This window comes from Halichoerus grypus, chromosome X (assembly GCF_964656455.1).
Source record: "Halichoerus grypus chromosome X, mHalGry1.hap1.1, whole genome shotgun sequence".
In the NCBI taxonomy this organism is placed as follows: domain Eukaryota; kingdom Metazoa; phylum Chordata; class Mammalia; order Carnivora; family Phocidae; genus Halichoerus; species Halichoerus grypus.
Genome location: NC_135727.1, coordinates 108635069 through 108659046, shown reverse-complemented (window position 1 = coordinate 108659046; position 23978 = coordinate 108635069).

Genomic DNA, 23978 nt, shown 5'->3' with positions numbered 1-23978 from the left:
CTTTTAGCAGTAAAAAAGAATGCTCTATATATTTAAGATTCATTTGTAGTTCCTCTTCTGTAAATCATCTGTTTAGGTCCATTAACCATTTTTGGGGAGTGGTTAGTATTGAGATATTAGGGAAATATCCTTTTACTTGTGATATGAATTACAAATATTTTTTCATAGTCTGCTGTCTCTTGACTTTGCTTATGACATTTTTTGCTAGGCAGATTTTTAAATGATATGTACTTGAATTATCAGTCTTTCATATGTGGCTTCTAAATTTTGTTTAAAGTAGGAAGATTTTCCTCAATTCCTGATTGTACAAGAATTTTCCCAAGTGTTTATCAAATTAGTTTTTTGTTCTATTTTGTACATTTAAGTCTTTTTTTCTTCTGGAAATTGGTGTGTAGTATGACAGAGAGTTATTTCTTCCCCTACAAAATTACCCAGTTATCAAAACGTTCTTTTATTTTATACCAAATTCCTTCTGACATTTGTGCCATCTTTCCCAATGTCTAGGCTGTGTCTGGCCCCTCTACTAATAAGGGGGGAGGAAGTAAGAGTAATTAGGGGTCCAGAAAGGCTTCACTTGACTGGTATCCATGTGTCACAGGCTTCCTATGGCTGTGTCAAGTACTGAAGTCTCAGTCTATTTAGAAGGTATTTTTTTGCAGTTGTCCTCTAAGGAAATTACTTAATAAAAATTCCCTTGAAGTTGGTGAGGGCTTCTCCACAGTTGTCAGCTCAATATCCTTCCCATTGTCCTACACCATATTTTCGCTGAGGTTTTCTTGCTTGTCCATAAGGCTCTGTAAATTCTGAAATTCTCTTCCCCTTATGTTGCCCATACCTGTTCCTCTGATAATGCACATCAGTTAAAAAGCAGAACAATTACCTCTTTTGAAAAAAATCCTCTCAAGTGCTCAATATATTTTTTGCTTAGTACATGTACATCAGAAATTATAAGTAATATAACTCACTATTTTTAAGTTTCTTCTTTCTAAACCCTGTATGGTCATTTTGTGACTTACCCTGAGCATAACTGGCACAGAGCTTAAATAGTTCAATTTAATATCCTGTTACATAAACTATTTATCATGCTATTTCTTGTATTTCCTTATTACTTGTTCTTTCAAAAATTATTGCTGTTTTAAATATTCTGCCATGACTGTGGTTTTCCTCATTTTATCTTCTATTTCTCTATTAGTTTCTCACTGTTGCTCTAACAAATCACCACAAAGTTAGCGGCTTAAAACAATACAGTTACATTATCTTAAGTAAGGGCTAAATAAACTGTAGCTATTATAATTTATTTTTTCCTATTCTCAGACCTCTTCCACTTGAACTTCAATTCTTTCTTATGTTTGTGGAACTTTTGGTCACTTTTTTGCTTACCTTTGGATCTCTTTGTTCTCTCTTTATGGAATTCTTATTATATATATTGAATTTCCTGGATCTGTCCCCCAGCTCTCTTATCTTTTTACTCATCACCTTGATTTCATTAACTTTTTCCTCTGACTTCTGAGAAAATGTTTCAGGTCAGTCTTTTAAATTAATTATATGAACTTTTGCAGTATGGAGTTTGTTGTTTACTGTCTGTTGCATTTTTAAATTTGATCAGCATGTCTACTGATCTGTAAAGGCTGAAAGAGATATGTTGAAATCTCACTGTGACTGCAGTTTTGTCAATTACTTTAAAAATAATAATTTTGAATTTCTGATTGATTCCTTTCCACAGTTAAAATAACATGGTTCATTTTAAGGCTAAAAATTATAGATTTTGAAAAAATTTCTTCTTTTTTTTATAGGAGAATATTTACTTGGAGTCATCAACATTGTAGAATATTTATACTCTTTCTTTTCTCCTTGCTCCATTCTCCTTTTTAACCTTTTTCATCCTTCACATTAAAGATAAATTTTACAAGAAATCTTGTTTGTATATTCAAATGTTGTAGTACTAGACAAAGAAGAAAGAATAAAGTTCATATTTTGTTTTTATTTTGCTAAAGTGTGATTTTGAAAGCAATTTAACATAGATTATTACTTTGTTGTACAGTTAATTTTCAGCATTTCATATGTAGAAACCATTGGGTGAAATTCCCTACACGTTCTTGGGATCAAGATTCCCTTCTTGCCAACTCTTTCCAGCAAAACTTTGTCTCTTACCTTATCGAATCTGAGCTTGGGAGACCTATATTTGGCCAGAGCTCTAATGACCTTTAGAAATGTGGAGGTAACTACCACACAGGGGCAATATCTTTTACTTCGTCCTATGCTTCCATGTCTGGTTAAGTGGGTGGCTGAGCATGAAGCTTAGTGTGAATTACATTTCTTGTAGAAGCCTGACACTGACATTGTCTGGGTTGCTACAAGAGCTTCTCTGAGTGAGGTGAGTACCATCTATGAATGACACATTGGACCATATGGACTTAACAGATAGATATAGAATAATCTATCCAAAAAAGTGGAATACACATCTATTCAAGTGCACATGGAACATTCTCCTGGATAGATCATATGTTAGACCACAAAACAAGTCTCAATAAATTTAGGAAGACTAAAATCGTATCAAGCATCTTTTCTGATCACAATGGTATGAAACCAGAAATCAATTACAAGAAAACTGGAAAAAAAACAAAAACACGTGGACACTAAACAACATGCTGCTTAACAATCAGTTAGTCAATGAAGAAATTAAAGAGGAAATAAAAAAGTACCTTAGACAAATGAAAATGGAAACATAATGGTAGAACATTTTTGGGATAAAGCAAAAGTACTTCTAAGAGGGAAGTTCATAGCAATGTAGGCCTATCTCAAGAAACAAGAAAAATATCAAAACAATCTACATCTAAGGGAACTAGAAAATAAAGAACAAAGTCCAATGTTAGTAGAAGGAGGGAAACAAAACATAAAGATCAGAGCAGAAATAAATGAAATAGAGACTAAAAAGAAATAAAAAAAGATCAATGAAACTAAGAGTTGATTCACTGGTTCTTTGAAAAGATAAATAAAACAGACAAACCTTTAGCCAGACTCACCAAGAAAAAGAGAGGAAGAGCCCCGATAAATAAAATCAGATATCAAAGAGGAAAAATTACAACCAATAACACAAAAATACAAATGTTCCTAAGTTAATACTATAAACAATTATATGCCAACAAATTAGACAATCTAGAATAAATTCCTAGAAACAAAACAATCTTCCAAGACTAAGTCATGAAGAAATAGAAAATCTGAATAGACTGATTACTAGTAATGAAATGGAATCGGTAACAAAAAACTCACAAACAAAAGTTCAGAATCAGATGGTTTCAAAGGTGAATTCTACCAAAAATCTAAAGAAGAGTTAAAACATGACTTTCTCCTGTTCAAAAAAAGTACAAGAGGAAGAAATGCTTCCAAATTCATCCTATGACACCATCATTACCCTGATACTATAACCAAAGACACTACACACACACACACACACAAAGTATAAATCAATATCCTTGATGAACACAGATGCAAAAATTCTCAACAGAATATTGCAAACCAAAACCAAATTCAACAATACATTAAAAGGATCATACATGACAACTAAGTGGGATTCATTCCAGGGATACAAGGATGGCTAACATCCACAAATCAATAAATGAGATACACCACGTTAACAAAATACAGGACAAAAATCATAAAATCATCTCAACAGATACAGAAAAACCATTTGACAAAATTCAACAGCCACCCATAATAAAAACTCTCAACAAAGGTGGGACAGAGAGAATATATCTCATCATAATAAAGGCCCTATATGACAAATCCACAGATAACATCATACTCAATGGTGAAAAACTGAGAGCTCTTCCTCTAAGATCAGAAACAAGACAAAGATGCCCATTCTCACCACTTTAATTCAACATAATATTAGAAGTCCTAGCCATAGTAATCAGGTAAGAAAAAGAACTAAAAGGCATCCAAATTGATAAGTAGCTGTCACTGTTTGCAGATGATATGATACACAGAAAACCCTGAAGACTTCACCAAAAATCTATTACAAGTAGTAAATAAATTCAGTAATGTTTCAGGATACAAAATTAATATACAGAAATCTATTACAATTATACACTAAAAACAAAGCAGCAGAAAGAGAAATTAAGAAAACAATCCAATTTACAATTGCATCAAAAAGAATAAAGTAGGGGCGCCTGGGTGGCTCAGATGGTTAAGCATCTGCCTTCAGCTCAGGTCATGATCCCAGGCTCCTGGGATCAAGTCCCGCATCGGGCTCCCTGCTCAGTGCAGAGCCTGCTTCTCCCTCTCCTTCTGTCATTCCCTCTGCTTGTGCTCTCTGGCTCTATCTCTCTGTCAAATAAATAAATAAAATCTTAAAAAAAAAAAGAATAAAGTATCTAAGGATAAATTTAACCTTGAGGTAAAAGACCTATACTCTGAAAACTATAAAACACTGAGAGAAGAAATTAAAGACAAAAGAACTAAATAGAAAGATATGCAGTGCTTATGGTTTAGAAGAATTAATATCATTAAAATGTCCACACTACACAAAGCAATCTATAGATTCAATGCAATCCCTATCAAAATACCAATGGTATTTTTCACAGAACTTCAACAAATCATCCTAAAATATGTACATAAGCACAAAAGACCCCAAATACCCAAAGTAATCTTGAGAAAGGACAAAGCTAGAGGTATCATGCTTTCTGACTTCCAAATATACTAAAGTCATAGTAATCAAACAGTGTGGTATTGGCATAAAAACAGACACAGAGATCAATGGAACAGAACAGAGAACCCAGAAATAAACCCACACTTAGATGGTCAATTAATCTACCATAAAGGAGGCAAGGCAAGTGCACACACTGAGGATAAGATGGTCTTTTTAATAAATGGTGCTGAGAGAACTGGACAGCACATGTAAAAGAACGAAACTGGACCACTTTCTTATACTATATATAAAAATAAACTTAACTGGATTAAAAACATAAATGTAAGACCTGAAACTGCAAAACTTCTAGAGGAAAACAAGGGCAGTAAGCTGCTTGACATTTTCTTAGCAGTATTTTTTTTTTTTGATCTATCTCATCAGGGAAGTATAACAAAGCAAAAATAAACAAATAGGACTATATCACACTAAAAAGCTTTTGCACAGAGAAGGAAATCATCAACAAAATGAAATAGCAACCTACTGAATAGGAGAAGTTACTTGCAAAGGACAGATCCTTTAAGGGGTTGAAATCTAAAATATAAAAAAGAACTCCTATAACTCAATACATACATAAATACACACAAGAACAAAAATAAGCCAATTAAAAAATGGACAGAGGCCCTGAATAGATATTTTTCCAAAGAAGACCTACATATGGCCAACAAGTACATGAAAAGATGTGTAACACCACTAATCATCAGGGAAATACAAATCAAATACACAATGAGGTATCATCTCACACATGTCAGAATGGCTGAAAAACAACAACAACAACAACAACAACAAATAACAAGTTGGCGAGGATGCAGAGAAATGGGAGCCCTTGTACCCGGTTGGTGGGAATGTAAATTGGTACAGTTCCTACAGAAAACAATATGGAGGTTCCTCAAAAAATGAAAACTAGAACTACATGATCAAATAATTTCACTTCTGGGTATTTATCAACCACCCTACAAAACACTAATTCAAAAACATATAGGTAGCCGTATGTCACTGCAACATTATTTATAACAGCCAAGATATGGGAACAATGCAAGTGCCCATCAATAGATGAATGGATAAAGAAGATGTGGTGTGTGTGCATGCAATGGAATATTACTCAGTCATAAGAAAGAATGAAATCTTGCCATTTATGACAATTATGGGTAGACTTAGAGGATATTACGCTAAGTGAAATAAGTCAGACAGAGAAGGACAAACACTGTATAATTTCACTTACATGTGGAATCTAAAAAACAAATGAACCAACATACAGAATCAGAAACAGACTTATGGACAGAGAGAAAAACTGGTAACTGCCAGATAGGAGGGAGGTGGGGGGATGGGCAACAGGCTAAATAGGTGGAAGGGATTCACATGTACAAACTTCCAGCTATAAAACATGGAAGTCAAGGGATGTGATGTACAACACAGGGAACATTGTCAATAATAGTGTAATAAATTTGTATAGCACAGATGGTAACTAGACATTAAAGTGAACATTAACAGTATATAAAAATATCTAATCAATATTTTATAATCTGAAATTAAAATATTGTATGTCAATTATAATTCAATAAAAATTTGTATGTAAATGAATTAGGCTAAGGGTTGATCATTATTTTTATCAAGTTCTAAGAAGGTGAGAAGGACTTGGAGAGTTATATACAATGTATTACCCCTCCACAACAGTGTCAACAGAATAAAAAGTGATTCACACTAATTTGTTTCCTTTTGCAAACCATTTCATATTCTTCCTAAGCAACTGTATCCTTGACTAAAGCTGTAGGAAAGAATAAAAGTTGTATTGGCTCTTATTTTTTTTAATGCTGTTCAGATAGAGAAATACTAAACCATCATCCTTAACAGCAAGAAACATTTATTGCCCCAACCATCGTGGATGGACCACTAAGGTCAATGGAATGGATTTGGATGAATCAGCTTACTAGAAATATATTTATTGAGAGCATTAGGCATTAGTACAAACTTTCTATGACAGCTTAAAAAGAAGATACACGCCAAGTAAATCATCTCTCCAAAGCTTTCTAAATTTTAAAATAGTATAGCAGTAGAGGTATTTGGAATAAACTATGCACACTGGGATTACAGCAATGTGACTATTTGGGAAAGAGCAGGTTTCAGGCTAAATAAAACAGTGGGACTGAGGAAAATGACCTGTGTGCAGATACTGGCTCCTTATTAAGAGTGGAGATTGTGTCGATGTTATCAAGGGGCAAGTACACAAGAGCTTAGAAAACTGTTGTGTATCTAGATATGTATGCTTTATCAGTCACTAGGCCCTATGTTTAAATTTAAAAAAAAGACAAGGACAGCGACAAAGATTATGGGGAGGGAGGGAAAGGAAAGGAACGAAGGAGGCAGAGAACAGTTATGCCCCTTTTCATGTTAAAAAGCATATTTTACTATTCCAAGCAATTAGTTATATTTAAAATGAGTTTCTGACATTACTGACCAATTATATTTTTTATTCAACTTCAAACAATAAACAACCTCCCATCAGAATAGAGCTTGTGTTGAAGAATTTGAAATAGGTATCTCTTGGGGTAGTTGCCAGGTCCAGCTTCCAATGACTTCCCATTCTCTAAAAACTCCACGGTAGCTTTACAGACCACAGCCTTCATAGTCAAGTGGGTGACCATTCAGAGCAATCACTGCTCCTGGGAAGGACAAAAAAAGAAAGAAAGAAAGAAACGGACGCCTGGGTGGCTCAGTGGGTTAAGTGTCTGCCTTCGGCTCAGGTCATGATCCCAGGGTCTTGGGCTCCCTGCTCAGAGGGGAGTCTGATCCTCCCTCTGCCCCCCCGCCCCTGGCCCATGTGCTCTCTTTCTCTCTCAAATAAATAAATAAAATCTTCAAAAAAAAAAAAAAAGAAAGAAAGAAAGAAAGAAAGAGGAAAAAAAAAAAAAAACTGCCTGGCTACTGGGAAGCTCATTTGTATTTTGTGACCCTAGATCTTTCGTTATACCTGAATGAACTTGGGGTAGAATCAGGACCAAAACTAGGCCAGTCAGATACTGGTAATTTCAAGAAGGAAAGAAGGTCAGAGTTAGTTGAGTTATGCTAACTGAATTGCTTAGCATAATTGATTAGGTCCTTGAACTCCTTCTGCAGAAGTCCACTGGCCTCCTTGGTTTTTCTCTAAGCTCTTCCTGCATCCTGTTGATGAATTATCTCTTACTGGTGTTGCTAGCCAGAGTTACTCTCAACCAAGAGAGTCAGAATTCATTCACTCCATATCACTGATGCTAAGAACATTTGGTGGCCCAACTGTGGACTGTGTAATTTCAAATTATAAAATGACAAAGATACCAAATGCTGCAATTTGGTTCAAGGAAATGTATAAACTCTAGCACATGTCACTGAACTGCAAGCATTTCCAAGAATATCAAACATTTTGCTTGGGTTCTCTTTGGGAGTTTGACACATCTACTTATAAGAGTAATCAATTATTTCTGCAGAGCCAATCAAAATTCATTTCAAATAATTTATAATTGGATTTTTTGGAAGAAAAAAACATCTACTTTGTATTACTAGAGTATCGGATCTCTAATCCTGACCATGCCGGCTAATATAGTCTCAAATAAGTAATTTCATACAAGGAAACTCAAGCACAGAGAAGTGTCCTTAACTCAGGTTTTTAATCAAGACTGTTGCTGAATCAAGAGAACTCCCCAGCATGCAAATTCTAGGCCTGTGAAATTGAATCTAAATTATAACAGCTTCCTTAAAACTTGACAAATACCCTCGGTTAAAATTCAAGGGCATGTAGTATCACGGGAGTTACTTGCCCAAATGCATTTTAATATGACCCAACATGCACGTTGCCGTGTGAAGAACATGAGGGTTGTGAGTCAAGAACAGATACAGTTGTGTAAGAATTACGGCACTGCTATGTCTCTAGCACTGACTTATTTTCACATCCAGAAAGATACAGACTCCATCTACTGCATCCACCATTATATTGGGGAAGTTACCATAGAGATCTCTAAAGATTTTGTTTCCTCTGTGATTTGGTTTTATGAGCTTTGAAACTAGATAAATGATAGGTTTATCAAGATATCTAGGTATTAAATACTTGACCAAAAACCACTGGAACAGGACATAACAAAGCCATTGTCCTATCTTTTACCACACGTAACTACTTTTACTTTTCTCAGCTTGTGAAGAAATATCACTTATGCAACAAGTCCAAATTCTAACTCTAACCATCTTATGCAATTATTGGTTCAACTGTAAGAATTCCAGGATCGTCCTTAGACTGACACCCCTTATTCTCCTTGTATTCTGTAAAAGCTTCTATTATAGTTCTATGTTATATTCAACTCCAAAATCTCAGGGGTTCACAAAAAAGCATTTTCCGACCATGGATCCATAGGTCAGCTGCAACTTCAGGTAGAAGTTCAAGTTACTTCTCATTCTGGGACCCAGGGTGAAGGAACATCTCCTATTTATAATGGAATGTTGTCATGAAGAGGTGGGAATTTAACAGGGCTTACAGAAACTTACAGTACCTCTCAAAGCTTCTTTTCAAGACGGCTCCAATTTAAAACTGGCATGTTGTCACTCTCCCCCGCAGTCCATTGGTCAAAGTAAATGACATGGTATGCCTTCATCAATGGGGTGGAGATGTATACTACTCTTATCATGGGGTGAGGGAGAGGAAAGAAGATTTTTCTCAACAATACTGTTATCTGTTATATATTTTCTGCCCAAGACACTCCCGAAACTTCATATCGTGCTGAGTTTTCAGACAAGGACTGGGAACCACAGGCAACTGGCAGGTTTGAAAGGATACTTTTCAACAAAGAAAAATGAGAAGGTTTGAGAAGCTCCATGAGCTTTGGTGGGAATATGAAATGTTAACATCAAAGTTATCAGCATATGTGGAAATCACTAAAATCTAGTCTCCTTTTGGTATCTTGATCTATTATCACCACTCAATTCAGTATTTATTTTCTTTGGCACCTATCAATACTATCTAATATATCCTAAGGAATAACCAGAATATATCTTTAAACTTGTATTTTAACTAAAAATAGCATGTGCTCAGCACTTGATCATGCTCCCTCTCATCCCAGGCATCTTGCTCAGAAGTGTGTCATTTGATAGGACACGCATACAGAGCTGAAGTTCACTATGTTGTTTATTGCCTTTTTTATTTTTTCCCTACTTTAATTAAAGCTTTCACTGATGGTGAAATTATTGGTCCTGGAATGATCCTTGACAATGTCTTAAAAAAAAAAAACCACTTAAACTCATTGTTATATGGTGCTTTTGAACTAGCTTAGCACGAGAAGAATAGCTATTACATCGCACAACTAAATTTTTATTTGATTGCCTCAAATCTTTTAAAATTCCTTGAGGCAATTAAAGGTGTGTGTGCATGCAATGGAATATTTTAATATTTTAGCCTCAAGCAATCTTGAGAAAGCCTCAAAATGCTTTTTTTTAATTGCCTCAAGGAATTTAACTCATAAGATACTAAAATATCTGTGGAGCCCTAGTTTTGTGACAATTTATCTTTTGTTTTTTTAATGCAGACTACTACATCTATCATTTCATTAGAATCTTTACATCTGTGGAAGAGAAAGAATACTGCTCACGATTTCTGTTTTGTTGGAATTTTAAAAGTTTTTTACTTGAACAAGATGATGTTGTTAAATTTAACTTTTTGTCATCATGCAGCATTTAGTTTTCAGTAACTGAAGTTTTCATTTATTAGTTTGGTTGGGTTTGGGAGGGGTTGTTCTTTTGTTGTGTTTTGTGGAGGGCTTTTTTTTTTTTTCTTCAATTTTTTTTGTTTGAAGTCCTTACAGACACTCCATGTTAGAGTGCCACTTTTTCCTTTGGTGAGCTTGAAAGAGATTTCCTGGCTCAAATTTAAATTCAAAATTCCATCCATCTTCTAATTCCAAGTATATTATTATTAAATATTTCAGTCATTTTCTCTGAACTCTATATATTGTCTCTTGAGAACGAAACATGCAAAGCAAAAGTAGAGTTTGCTATTGGATTTGCAGTAAAGCAAAGCAGAATAACTATAGTTTTAAAAGATACATGGAATGCCACCAAATTGAAAGTGCGAAGCTGCCAAACTCCTGTTCTCCTTTTCAGAAACATGTGCAACAGGATTAGATAAGCTACCATCACCTGAGTGGTTTCTTCTAATTAAGGCAGAAGCCCCACAAGGCCACAAACGGCCATTTCTGCAGGAAAAAAGGAACAGAAAAGCTCTGTCCTATCTTCAGAATACAGACTTTGTGTTCCACTAAATTTATTTGGAACCCCACAATTTTGAAGCTTGGCATGACCAGATAGCTTGCCTGAAAAACCTACCCCTTGCTCAGACTGTCTTGGCTGATTTTCCTAACATATTTTTAGTCAAAGAGAAAGGCAAGAAAGTAAAGTATAAAGAAAGGGGTTTGGGCTGAGATCCTGACATTTCCACGTTATATATCCCTTTTTAGCAAACAAGTTGGGGCATGGCTCACAGCTGCAGAATCCAAATGTCTGTTTCGAACGGCTGTTTAATGTATGGGGTAGAGAAACAGTTTCTAAGTTTGACTCTTAACTCTGCCAATGTGTGATCTTTGTCATATTACTTATCCGTGCCTCAGAGTCCATGTTAATAGGAGCAATTTCTTCATAGTATCCACTTTATGGAGCTATGATGACAATTCAATGAAAGGATATATAGAGACAGCATTTCACATGGCATTCAAGTCAAAGTAAGCAAATGATAATTTAGAAAGATTGTTCAGTGAAACTACAAGTCATCCAGGAAGGAAAAACAAAACACACTAAGCAACAAAATGTTTGTCTCTTGTCATAGATTTTACTTAATAAGAATCTAGTTGGTCAGGTTAAAGGACACAAGCAAATTACATTCTTGGTTGACCACCCCTTCTTTCAGATATGCTGCTCATAACATGAGTGAACTATTTGGAAAGAATTGCAGCTTTTAGTGCTTCCATTCTGAGAAATAGGGAAAGGACTAGAGCCATGCTGCTCAACAGAACTACAGTGTGAGCCGCATAGGCTCGCTATATTTTATTTTTATTTATTTATTTTTTTTAGATTTTATTTATTTATTTGAGAGAGAGCACATGAGAGGGGGGAGGGTCAGAGGGCGAAGCAGACTCCCTGCCGAGCAGGGAGCCTGATGCGGGACTCGATCCAGGGACTCCAGGATCATGACCTGAGCCGAAGGCAGTTGCTTAACCAACTGAGCCACCCAGGCGCCCCTACTCACTATATTTTAAATACTTTAGTAGCCACATAAATAAAGTAAAAACAGGTGAAGTTTATTATATTTTATTCAATATGATTTATCTAAAATGCTGTAACTCATCTAACTCATGAAAATTGTTGAGATATTTTACATTTTACCTCAATTCTGACCAGCCAGCCACATTGCAAAGTACTCAATAGCTGTATGTAGTTAATGGCTACCATACTGAACAGGGAAGGTGTGAAGGATGGGGAAGATAAGGAAGAAGAATTGGGAGGGGAAACAGGTTATGAGGCTGTCCAGTGGCATTCATGTAAATTTTGTGACCTAATACTTTGTTTGCAAGCTGAATGAGATCAGAGAATCATTTTCAAGGCTGCAATAAGCCACATTATCTAAAGATGCTGGTATGTGTACTAAAATAACTTGACCATCTTAACAAGACATTAATCGGTTATGAGTTGAGAATATCTTTTGTTGCCTACTTAATAAATTTTAAGAGCTATAACACCTTGAAACTGCTCACTTTTACCATGAAGGGTCTAATGAAAGGGGAAGATGGTTCTTCAAAATGGTTTATTAAAACTGTTGTAGTCTCTCCTAGCCTTACCTTAGCATTCTTCTCAAGATACACCACTGAGGATGGCTCTATAACTGAGGCTATGTACAGGGTTCTGCATATAGGAATATTGATCAGTTTTATCTTCGTCTCTTAAGAATTGCATATTTTATTGTACTAATGTTTCTTATAGTAACTATCATATTAAATCAGAACTTTAACATTATGATTCATAAATATCATGAAACTTGGCACCCATAAATCACAGCACTAAATTGGAAGTTTAAAGTTAAGATTTATAAACTAACATACTAAATCACAACTTTAAAATTTAGGATTCATTAATAAGAACTTTTATATGCATGATATATAAATCAAAGCACTGCACCTGATTCTTGGAAGTTAATGCATGTAAATCAGAATTCTGAAAGTTAATATTAATAAATCAAGGAAATGCATTTTACTTGGTAAATTTCTTTTTTAATAGAATAGTTCCTACATTACATAATGGGCACTATCTTCTGAAAAATATGCATCTCAAAATTTCCTTTGATAGCCATTTCCAGAACATCTTTTTTTTTTCTGAGAGAGAAAGAGAGAATGACAAAGAGTGAGAGCGAGCATGAGCGGGGAAGGGGGGAAGGGAGAGAGAGAATCTAAGCAGGCTCCACGCCCAGCACAGAGCCCCACACAGGGCTCCATCTCATGACCCTGAGATCATGACCTGAACAGAAATCAACAGTTGGACGCTTAACACACTGAGCTGCCCGGGTGCCCCTCCAGAACATCTTTTCTTATTTAAGCCCATTGCTCTTATGTGAGCATGGAAATATCTGACATGCACCTTGTTCTTACAGATGCTCTTATTTTTGAAAACAGCAATTAAGTCACACTACAGGTTTTCCATTTCCAGGCAAAAAAATGCCTGCAAAACTCAGCCTTCCTTCATAGGAGTCATATTCTGCATCTTTGATCATTTTTAACAAGTGACTACAAGTCCTTCTGAAGGTGATGTGAACAACATGGACAAAATGTTCTTACATGGGTCCCATTAACACATAGTGTGGTAGATGAATTACATCTGGACCCTAATATGTCATGCCTATTTGTAGCAGTCCATTTATATCTCACAGCCAAAATACCAGAAACAGCTTGAGTTTCCCATAGTAATGTGTTATTGTGAGCTCAGAGGTTGAACTGCTTCACTCCCTTCATGCTTTAGATTCCCTGGGCTTCTAAGTAACCCAAAGCAAACTAGATTCTGTCTTTTCCACTCCATTAAAATGGCCCTTTTTAAAGTTACTAAAGACCTACATGCTGTCAAAGACCAAAAACCAAGTTGAGTTCCTATCATAAATGAATATTCATCAACAGTTCTCACTGTTGTTTCCCATATCACCAGGATCTGTGATCCATCCTTTCTCCTACCTCTCCAGCAGCATCTTCTAGTCTTCTTTATGGCACCTCCTATCCTAAGACCTCCTACTTTCAGTGTTAGTGTTCCACACAGTTCTCCCGTGAAGCATCTTTTCCCCCCCTCACTATACAACTGCCCATCTTTTCTTACAGGATCTACTACCACTTAAATGCTGATTATTTATGGGGCTCTTTTCTAAGATCTAGAAATATTTACCAGGTATTTTTTCCTTATTGCACTACTAGCCTCTCTAAATTTACATACTCAAAATGAGATTCCATATTTCTTTGGACAAAGCAACTTTTTTCAATCCCCAATGCCAACTCCTAACTCTAAACGGTTAAGACTTCTTTCAAATTTCAACCATTCATTCCATTCCTACAGCCACTGTTTTAATTTAGGCCCTAATTAATTCTTTCTTGGACTGTTCCACAGTTTCCTAACTGCTATCTCACCATTCCACAATGACCCATTTTCTTCTACCTTCTCATCTCTATCTCTGTCTCCCATCATATTCTACACTTGAAATGAATGGTTCTCAATTTGGGAAATTTTGGTCCCCAGGGAACATTCAGAAGTGTCTGAAGACATTTTTGGTTGTCATGATTAGGGGTGGCAGTGCTACTGGCATATAATGGAGCGAGGCCATGGATATTGTGAAACATCCTCCAATGTACAGGACAGGCCCCCACAACAAATAATTATCCAGTCCCAAATGTCAATAGTGCAGAGGTTCAAAAACCCTACCTTAGATGAACTAAATATGCCTATTTCACCAAGAGAATGAAACTGTTGTGTGGATCTTTGAAAATGCCATATAGATGCTATGTTCTTCACCAGAAGTGGCCCTTCCTCATTCATACTCAGGCCCAGGAATCTTCAGCTGGTAAGCCCCAGTTCAATGTGGCTTTGAACTGTGAAGAGTTTCCTCCTCTGTGTAAAGTTTGGCTCAGCTTTTAAGCATCAGTGACCTACCAATATGGTTTTGTGGAAACAACATGCATGGGATTCAGAGTCAGAATGACCTTGCTTTGAAATAGCACTCCACCTTACTAGTGGTGTATACTTGGGCAAATTAACCTGTTTGAATCCTGTTCCTTCTTAGAATTATGAAAATACCAAACAAACAAGTTTATCATTAGGACTTAATCAGATATTGATGCAAGGGAAATCCACCTCCACATTTGTCACCCTACTGACCACTAAAATTAGTGTGGCTGGTTTTACAGGTTATCACCTACACAGTAAATGGAAAGGAAGGATCATCTCACATAAAGGATGTACATTCTTCAATGAAAGGAATACGAGTAACTTGGCTCCCCAAATTGACTCTCCTAAGTTGTTTCAAAGTCTATTTGCAGGTGAATATAAAACAAGAAATCTAATTCTAAAATGTGTATTATCTGTCATGAGGTATACTTGCATAATTGGGTTGTTCCAGCAAGGAAACTCTATGGCACCTGATTCATCTACTTTTGGAAATATGCTAATTTATGTGGATTATATAATAAAACATAAGAATTTGCAGTTTAGTTGGAAAACATAGGACTGGAATTTTAAAGTGAGGAGAAAATAGAATGATATAGCTTATTGTCAACTAGTAAAATGATGGCACAGAAAAGTACTATATACTTTTCTTTACAATTTAGGTAATGAAAAGGTAGTACTTGTAACTAATGTATGAAATTGAAGATAGCATAGCCATCATTTTGTGTGTGTGTGTATGTTTCCACTCTTTTCTTTCCTCTCGAAAAGATTTTTCCAGCTAATTTTGTAGCATGGAAGATGCAATATGCACACTCTAGAGCATTCCAATTTACCAGGGTTACAAATATAAATTGATCAGAGTGATGTAGAACTCTAAGGAACATATACAAATGTATTTGAAATAATTCTCAAAAATGTGGTGATTAATTCTTCTGCTGAAGCTCCCACAACAAATGTTTACTTGAGAATTTTTTGAAGCTGTGTTTTTTAAAACTTCAGATGAATTCAACATTACAATAAGCAGAGCCATCCTCTCTGCAGTAATGCTCTTGCATCATCTAAGCTATTCCCAGAGGAAATAATGGGTTAAAGGAAAACCAAGTGAAAAAGAACTTTTATCAGATCTACTGTAAAAGGCTTTTCTGACATCAAGGGCATATGCAGATTCCCTTGATAGCCTGATTCCATGTGATTTAGTTTAGTAATTTTCTTACTTCCCATCATTTACTTTATCTAAGTAACTTGCCTTCTGAATATATACTTTTATGCATAAAATTACACACATTATGAGGGAATACAGCATTGATACCATTTTGAAAATATCAAAATGCATGCCTCTTGAGAGTTTAGTAACGTATTTGTGATTCTGAGAGAATTATTTGTTCTAAAATTTGGAAAGGATTAGTTCTCATATTTAGCTACTATTTTATGTCAATTAACTAAACTCTGAAAGATGTATAGTATTATGTGAAACTGTCTGAAGCTGTCTGATTTTTATCTTTAAATGGCATTTATCACCAAATGAATTAAAACCAAAAAAATTAAAACATGTTCCCCCCTCAAGATTTAGTTCACATGATAATATCCTATAGTCAAGGAAGAATCTCAAAATATAAAGGGACATGCTTCAATGTTAATTTATAAAAAGGCTGTATGCCATGAACATTATTTTAAAATGAAAGGTGAATTATAATCTAAAAGAAAAATTAAACATTAGGAGAAGGCATTACTAGTTTAACATATAAATGTTCTCATAAACAAAATTGGGTAAATTATATTTGTAGAAACATGATAGGGGATAGGAATAGATAATTTAGAAAAAAACACAAAATACAGATGGTCAGTAATGTAAAAATAGCATTAGGTTTACCAGTTAAAATTGAAACAATCACATCATTTACCTTCCACATGGTTCACCTTTTAATGCACTGTTACTACCCAGTATTGACAGGCATATGAATAAAAAGGAATGGTAGTTTTATATACTTGTGGTAAGTATATAAATTCATACAACTTTCTAGGGAGAAATGGGTCTTTAAAATGGTATTATCTTTTTTATTTTTTTATTTTTTAAAAAAATTATTTATTTGAGAGAGAGAGACAGATAGTGACAGAGATAGCAAGAGAGAGCACAAGCCAGGAGGAGAGGGAGAAGCAGGCTCCCCACTGAGCAGGGAGCCCAATGTGAGGCTCGATCCCAGAACCCTGGGATCATGACCTGAGCTGAAGGCAGACGCTTAACTGACTGAGCCACCCAGGTACCCCAAAATGGTATTATCTTTTGATATAGAAAGTTTCTAGGAATTTATCCTGAGAAAATACCTACAGCCACAAGATTGTTGCATTATTTGGTATCCACAATCAGAAAGAACCTAAATATCCAAAGAAAGGGGATGATTTGAATAAATTATGGTATACCCATAGAAGGATTACTATGCAGCCATGAAAAAGATATCCAGGAAATATACTTACTGATGAAAAAACATGTTCATAACTCATGGTTGTGTGTGTGTGGGGGGGAAGTTCCCAAAAAAATGCAAGCCATTTTTAAAAAATGCAAACCATTTTTAAAAAATGCAAACCATGATCCTGTATTAGAATCTTTTAGCCATAAAAATTGTTTAGTTCTACATAGGTAATAAAATTTTATTATAACATGTGTCCAGCAAAAGGAAGAGCCATAGAAAACCCTGCTCAACAGCTTTCTGTTCAGGACTCATGAATAAACAAGACAATAGTCCTTTACAACTCAGGATAGGAAAGCAGCTCTGAGGATCAGTTATTCCAACATCCTTCAGTAGATACCTATTGTTGTCTTCTCCAATGATTCTCCTTTTATTGCCTTGCCTCTCCCTTTTTATTTCTCTCTCTCTTGTTTCTTATTCATTATTTGTTTCTTTTTCTATGTACTCTACTTCTCCTGTTGTCATTGCTTTGGTTTCTTTGTGTGTCACAAACAAAACTCCCTAAGTGAGAGGATCCTATTGAGCCTGGTATTTGGCACCCAGGAAGGTGTGCCATGCCCACAATGGGTAGAGTTCTTATGGTAGGCCACCTATTGAGCTCCTGGTCCAGTCTTTAGTTGGTTATCTTTGCTTTTGCAAATGATTCATGGTCCAATCAATTTTGTCTGGGACAGTAGAGTCACATGACAAGAAACTATGGTAACTTATGCAGAAGAAGCTACTCCTTCTTGCTTACTTTGAAAGGGAGTTGTAGACTTGGAGGACACTTAGGGTTACCTTTCTGTGGTGAAATTAAAGACTCTGTAACATAGAATCTATAACAAAGATCGTTTTATTTTGTTCTTATTAATGGTTTACTTTTTTATATTAAACATCTCCATTATCTGCCTATAAGAAAAAATCAAAGTAAGTTTTTATAGTTTAAATGACTTGATCCAGTCTCCTGCCTAAAGGCTATTATAACCCTACCAGCAATTATTTGTAAACAGTCTTCTTCAAAAACATCCATTCTATCTCATTTATCATTCCATCAGCTATTCTTGTTCCTGTTTCAATCCTGATTCCTATAAGAACCTTGTTAATAATGCTTATGAAGGTCAGTGATTTCTAAATACTGAAACATTCCCATTATCCACTTTATGTTTAATTTCACCTTTCTCTAAAAAAAAAAAAAATATATGTGGATATTGCTGTTAAGTGATTACTTACATTTTATGCAGAATCTTGTAGAACTCAGTTTTGAGGCCATATGAGCCAAGAATACATTGTCTTTTCAAAATTTGGTGGTGCTTTTCTATCTTAACAATTTCTTCATTCTCAAAACCTTGGTCTTTCCAAATTGATTCTTTCCTAGCTTCAGAAATAATTCTCTAAAAATTCCCATATCTGTAGGGTTATTATTTAATATCTTACTTAATGTCACCCTAGTCTATCTATTTTCATTTCTTAAGCCTGCTGTTATGGTTCATTTTCTTCCTGTTCTAACGTTAACACAATGAGTAGTGGGGTTTCTTTATTTGGCCTTTTTATTCTATCATCAATTTGATCCTGTTCTTTATAGACTTTCCATAATTTAAATCATGTATATTATTATCACTCTACACACAACTTTGTGCTAGAAATTCTGATGGGGCACCTGGGTGGCTCAGTCAGTTAAGCGTCTGCCTTTGGCTCAGGTCATGATCCCAGGGTCCTGGGATCGAGCCCCGCATCGGGCTCCCTGCTCCGCGGGAAGCCTGCTTCTCCCTCTCCCACTCCCCCTGCTTGTGTTCCTTCTCTCACTGTGTCTCTCTCTATCAAATAAATAAATAAAATCTTTAAAAAAAAAAAAAAGAAATTCTGAGTCATACAGGTCCCCTGCTTATTAGTGGAGGGAAGGAATATATATAGTTATAATATGGGGAAAGGGGACAAAGAAGAGAACAGAGAGCTAAGGACTCTACTAGAGAGGCAGAATAGGGAAAATCTGAGGAGTACAGAAGTCATTGATAAGGGGTACTATATTTTTTCCTTTGTGTCTCATGCACATAATGAGATCAGTATTAAATAAATCATTTCAAATAGAAATCTACTTATTCAGAATAATGTAATATCAGGATGCCAGTATGGGGAGGGGGTATAGAAACTTGTTCAGGATAGAATGAGTCATGGTCAAATGTAGCAGATGAAAACTAAGTAAGGAAAACTGTTAAGAGAAGCCATTAAGAAGAAACTTCAGGAGTGCCCATTCAATAGGATGCAGATATACAAATGCCATGTTGCAAAGAAAATGTTGGAAGGATTGTTACCCAAGCAACTGAGCATTTTGGTAGTGAAAAGAGACAAGAAATCATAGAGGAGAAAATAGATAAATGACATGACAATGCCCAAAGATTAAAAATGATTAATAGCAAGATGACCAGCACCTCTAAGAACAACATTGGCCAGCTCAAAGCATGAACTGAGATTTAAAAAAAAAAAAGAAAAAAAAAGTACTGTCAAAAAAAAGTACTGTCAACACCAAAAACTTTAAGAAATATTCAAATGTTTATATAAACCAAATATTAAAATAGGAAAGAAAGAAAAGGCTCTTTCAAGAGCCTTTACATTTGTTGTTAAATACTACAACAACAACAAAAACAATTACGGGGAAAGGAAAGTCTTCCAAACATGTTGTTGGAAAAAGATGGATATCCATATCCAAAAGAATGAAGTTGGACCTTACTTTATATACAAAGATTAACTCACAATGGACCAAAGACTTAAATGTAAGGAATAAAACTATAAAACTCTTGGGAAGAAACAGGAGAAAAGCTTCTTGACAGTGAGTTTAGCAATGATTTGAATATGACACCAAAGAAAAGATAATTTAAAAAAATAGACAAATATTATAATTTAAAACTTTTGTCTTCTTTTTTTAAATTTTATTTATTTATTTGACGTGTGGGGTGATGAGAACAAGCACAAGCAGGGGGAGCGGCAGGCAGAGAGAGAAGCAGGCTCCCCGCTGAGCAGGGAGCCCAATGTGGGGCTCAATCCCACGACTCGAGCCAAAGGCAGACACTTAACCAACTGAGCCACCCAGGTGCCCTAAAATTTTTGTCTTTCAAAGGACCAGTCAACAGTGTGAAAAGGCAACCAGAGGAATAGAAAAAAAAAATTGTAAATCATTTATCTGATAAGAAATATCCAGAATATATAAAGAACTCCTATATCTTAAAACTGAAAACAAAAAAATGGACAAATGACTTGAATGGACATTTCTCCAAAGACATACGAATGGCCAATAAGCACATGAAATGAAGCTCAACATTAATAATCATTAAGAAAATGCAAACCAAACCACAGTGAAAACCACCTCACATCCATTAAAATGGCTAGGGAAAAAAAAAAAAAAAAAACAGCAGAACACATGTGTGGGCGAGGTTGTGGAGAAATTGGAACCTTTATGCACCGCAGGTGGGAATACAAAATGGTACAGGTATTATGGCAAACAGTAGGAGGTTTCCTCAAAAAATTAAAACCGGAATTACCATCTGGTCTAGCAATTCCACTTCTGGATATATACACAAAATAACTGGAAGTAGGCTCTCCAAGAGGTATTTCTACATCCATGTTCATAGCATCATTATTCACAATAGCCAAGAAGTGAAAGCAACTCAAGTGTCCATTCACTGATGAATGAGTAAGCAAAATTTACTACATGCATACAACCAAATACTACTCAGCCTTAAAAAGGAAAGAAGTTTTAATACATCTTACAACATAGATGAACCTTAAGAACATTATGCTAAGTGAAATAAGCCAGTCACCGAAGGACAAATACTGCATGATTCCACTTACATGAGGTATGTAGTGTAGTGAAATTCATAGAGACACACTGCCAGAACATCAAGGAGTTCACTGCCCAAAACTTAGGCAAACTCTTCATGGCCCAGGCTCTTCAAGAATACAAAACTAGGGCGCCTGGGTGGCTCAGTTGGTTAAGCGACTGCCTTCGGCTCAGGTCATGATCCTGGAGTCCCTGGATCGAGTCCCATATCGGGCTCCCTGCTCAGCAGGGAGTCTGCTTCTCCCTCTGACCCTCCCCCCTCTCATGTGCTCTCTCTCTCTCATTCTCTCTCTCTCAAATAAATAAATAAAATCTTTAAAAAAAAAAATACAAAACTAAGTAAAGGAAGTTTCCAGAAAAGGAGTTAACATGGACTCTTGAGATCACATTGGGGCAAATCTTGGAATAAATACACTTGCATAGTAAAAAGTCTTTCTAGCTAACAATAAAAATAAAACAAACAAACAAAACAAAAGAAAGTAAATTGGTGATTGCAAGGGGAGAGGGAAATCAGGAGTTGTTTTTAAATGGGTATAAATTTTCATTTGGGGAAGATGGAAGATGAAAACGTCTGGAGACTGGTTGCACACAAATGCATATTTAACACTACTAAACAGTACACTTTAAAGTGGTTAAGATGGCAAATTTTATGTGTATTTTACAACTAAAAATAAAAACATATACAAACGGTAAATTTCATGTTATGTGTATTTTATCATGATTAAACAAACAAACAAACAGAGCTCATCATGTCCTAGAAAGCCTTTCCACCCTCCCTTAGCCACATATCCTTTTACAATCCCATGAAAGTTCCAGGATCTTTCTCATCTCCAGCTTTTGCTCTTATTCTCTTGACCTGCAAACTTCCTCCCCCCTCTCCCATCCTTTCCTTCTCCTTCTCTGGCTATCTTCAAAGCTTTCATATCATGTTACTCTTTTAGGAAAAAAAACACTTTTCTTGACCATCCAAATCAAAATTATACTCCCAAGTGTTGATGTTTTAGCTTACCTCCTACTTTGTCCAACAATAAATTTCAGTATACATTTTGGGATGATCATTTCCTGCAGCCTATCTTCTCTTGAGGACAGGGACTACTGTCTGTCTACTCAATACATAGCTGCATCCCCAACAGCTGGGAACTTGCCTGGCACAGAGTTAGTTTTCAGTAAATAGGTCTGGTGAGTAAGGGAAGCTACTTGCTAGTAAAAGCTGTTTAGTATTTAGGTTAAATATAGTGAAATAATTTATTGTCAAAGCTGACAGAACTCTAAAAAGGTGTTAGTAACATTTTAGGAATAGAAGTGATATCAATACAGTTGACTGATAGCTGTCATTTATTCACATTTCCTTCTATATGCCTTCATACACCACAATGCAGAAAACTAAAATTACATTCTCATACTCTCTTCAAATTATGTCTCTAAATGCTAACAAGTTTCCACCAGTGAGACCCACTCTAAGGATCAAATGGCACAGAAACCATCTTTTTACTATGGGTGCTATCAATACTTGCAAAGTATTCATAAAGATATGTCTGTTTGTGGCCTGACACAGAGTCTCAGGGACAAGTCAGTAATTCGTAGGTGTGAGAGGCAGATGTGACACAGCATCTTCCTCCTCTTTGGACCTCAGCTGCGGTGAGTCCAGTGGCAGGCTGTTGACCATTGCTCCTCCATTTTTAAACACCTAAGTCTCTGTATTAAATCCCTTTCTGCTGAAAATACATAGAATTGTCAGTGCACTGCACTGAACACATAAAGATACACATAAAGCTTTAAAAAGATCAGAACTGGAAACATGTTAAGTTTTCCTATTATTGACATACAGCTATAACCTCAAGCCATGGCAAAATTCCAACACAACAACTAAATCAACAAGAGGTGATCATTTTAAAATGGAACAAAAGTGATCATGCAAAGCTAGCAGCAAATTACTAAATGAGTGTCACGGCATGTTAACATTGTTTCTTGACAGGGCCTTTACATTAGATCAGTTCAATCCCACACTCAGAGTGTACTTGCCATCTCGGCAAACATTTAACAAAAATCCCTCGTGCAACTTCCTCTGAGAATCCTGTCCTGATCACTCAAGTATACCTGATACCTATCTTCCATGCTCCTATATCATTGTGTTTATTCTTCCATGAGAATTATCATCATATTGGTTCACAGTTACATTTTAACGTGTCTGTCCCTCATCCCACTCCATTTGGGGCTCGGACTGTCAATAAATGTATTTTTCCAAAGAACCTTAAGACCTAGTACAATGCTTGTCATACTGTAGGTGTGATTAATAAAACTGAATTTTTGTTATTGTATTATGACATAGCTAGGTAAACTTAACTGACTCAATAATAGTAACTACCAATGCACGGATTAATGGGTCTATACAAACTGAAGATCATTCTCAATTAGAATCACCCAGGCTTTTTCATTCTGAGTAGAAAGTAGTATTGCCTCGTCTTGTGCCACTGTGTCAGAATGTATTAAATTGGTACAGTAGGATTTTTATTTTGCTTCACAATTGAGCTTATCATTTTGTGTTGGTGGTGCTCAACCTCATCAACTGGATTCATAAATTTGCAAAAAGTTCAGGTTTTATCTACCTCTTTCCCTCTGCCCACTTCATTACCTTCAGAGCTACGCCCACAGTAGGTGTGCAGTGGGACCTTTTTGCACGACCCTGTTCTTGTGACTGGCTGCCTCCCTCTTAGCTGATACCTCTGCTGGTCTCTAAACCTCTATGGCAGGTCTTCTTTCAATTTGCGAATTAGTAGGGGATCAACAGAAGCTATTGTATACTGCCTCTCATTTCATCCTT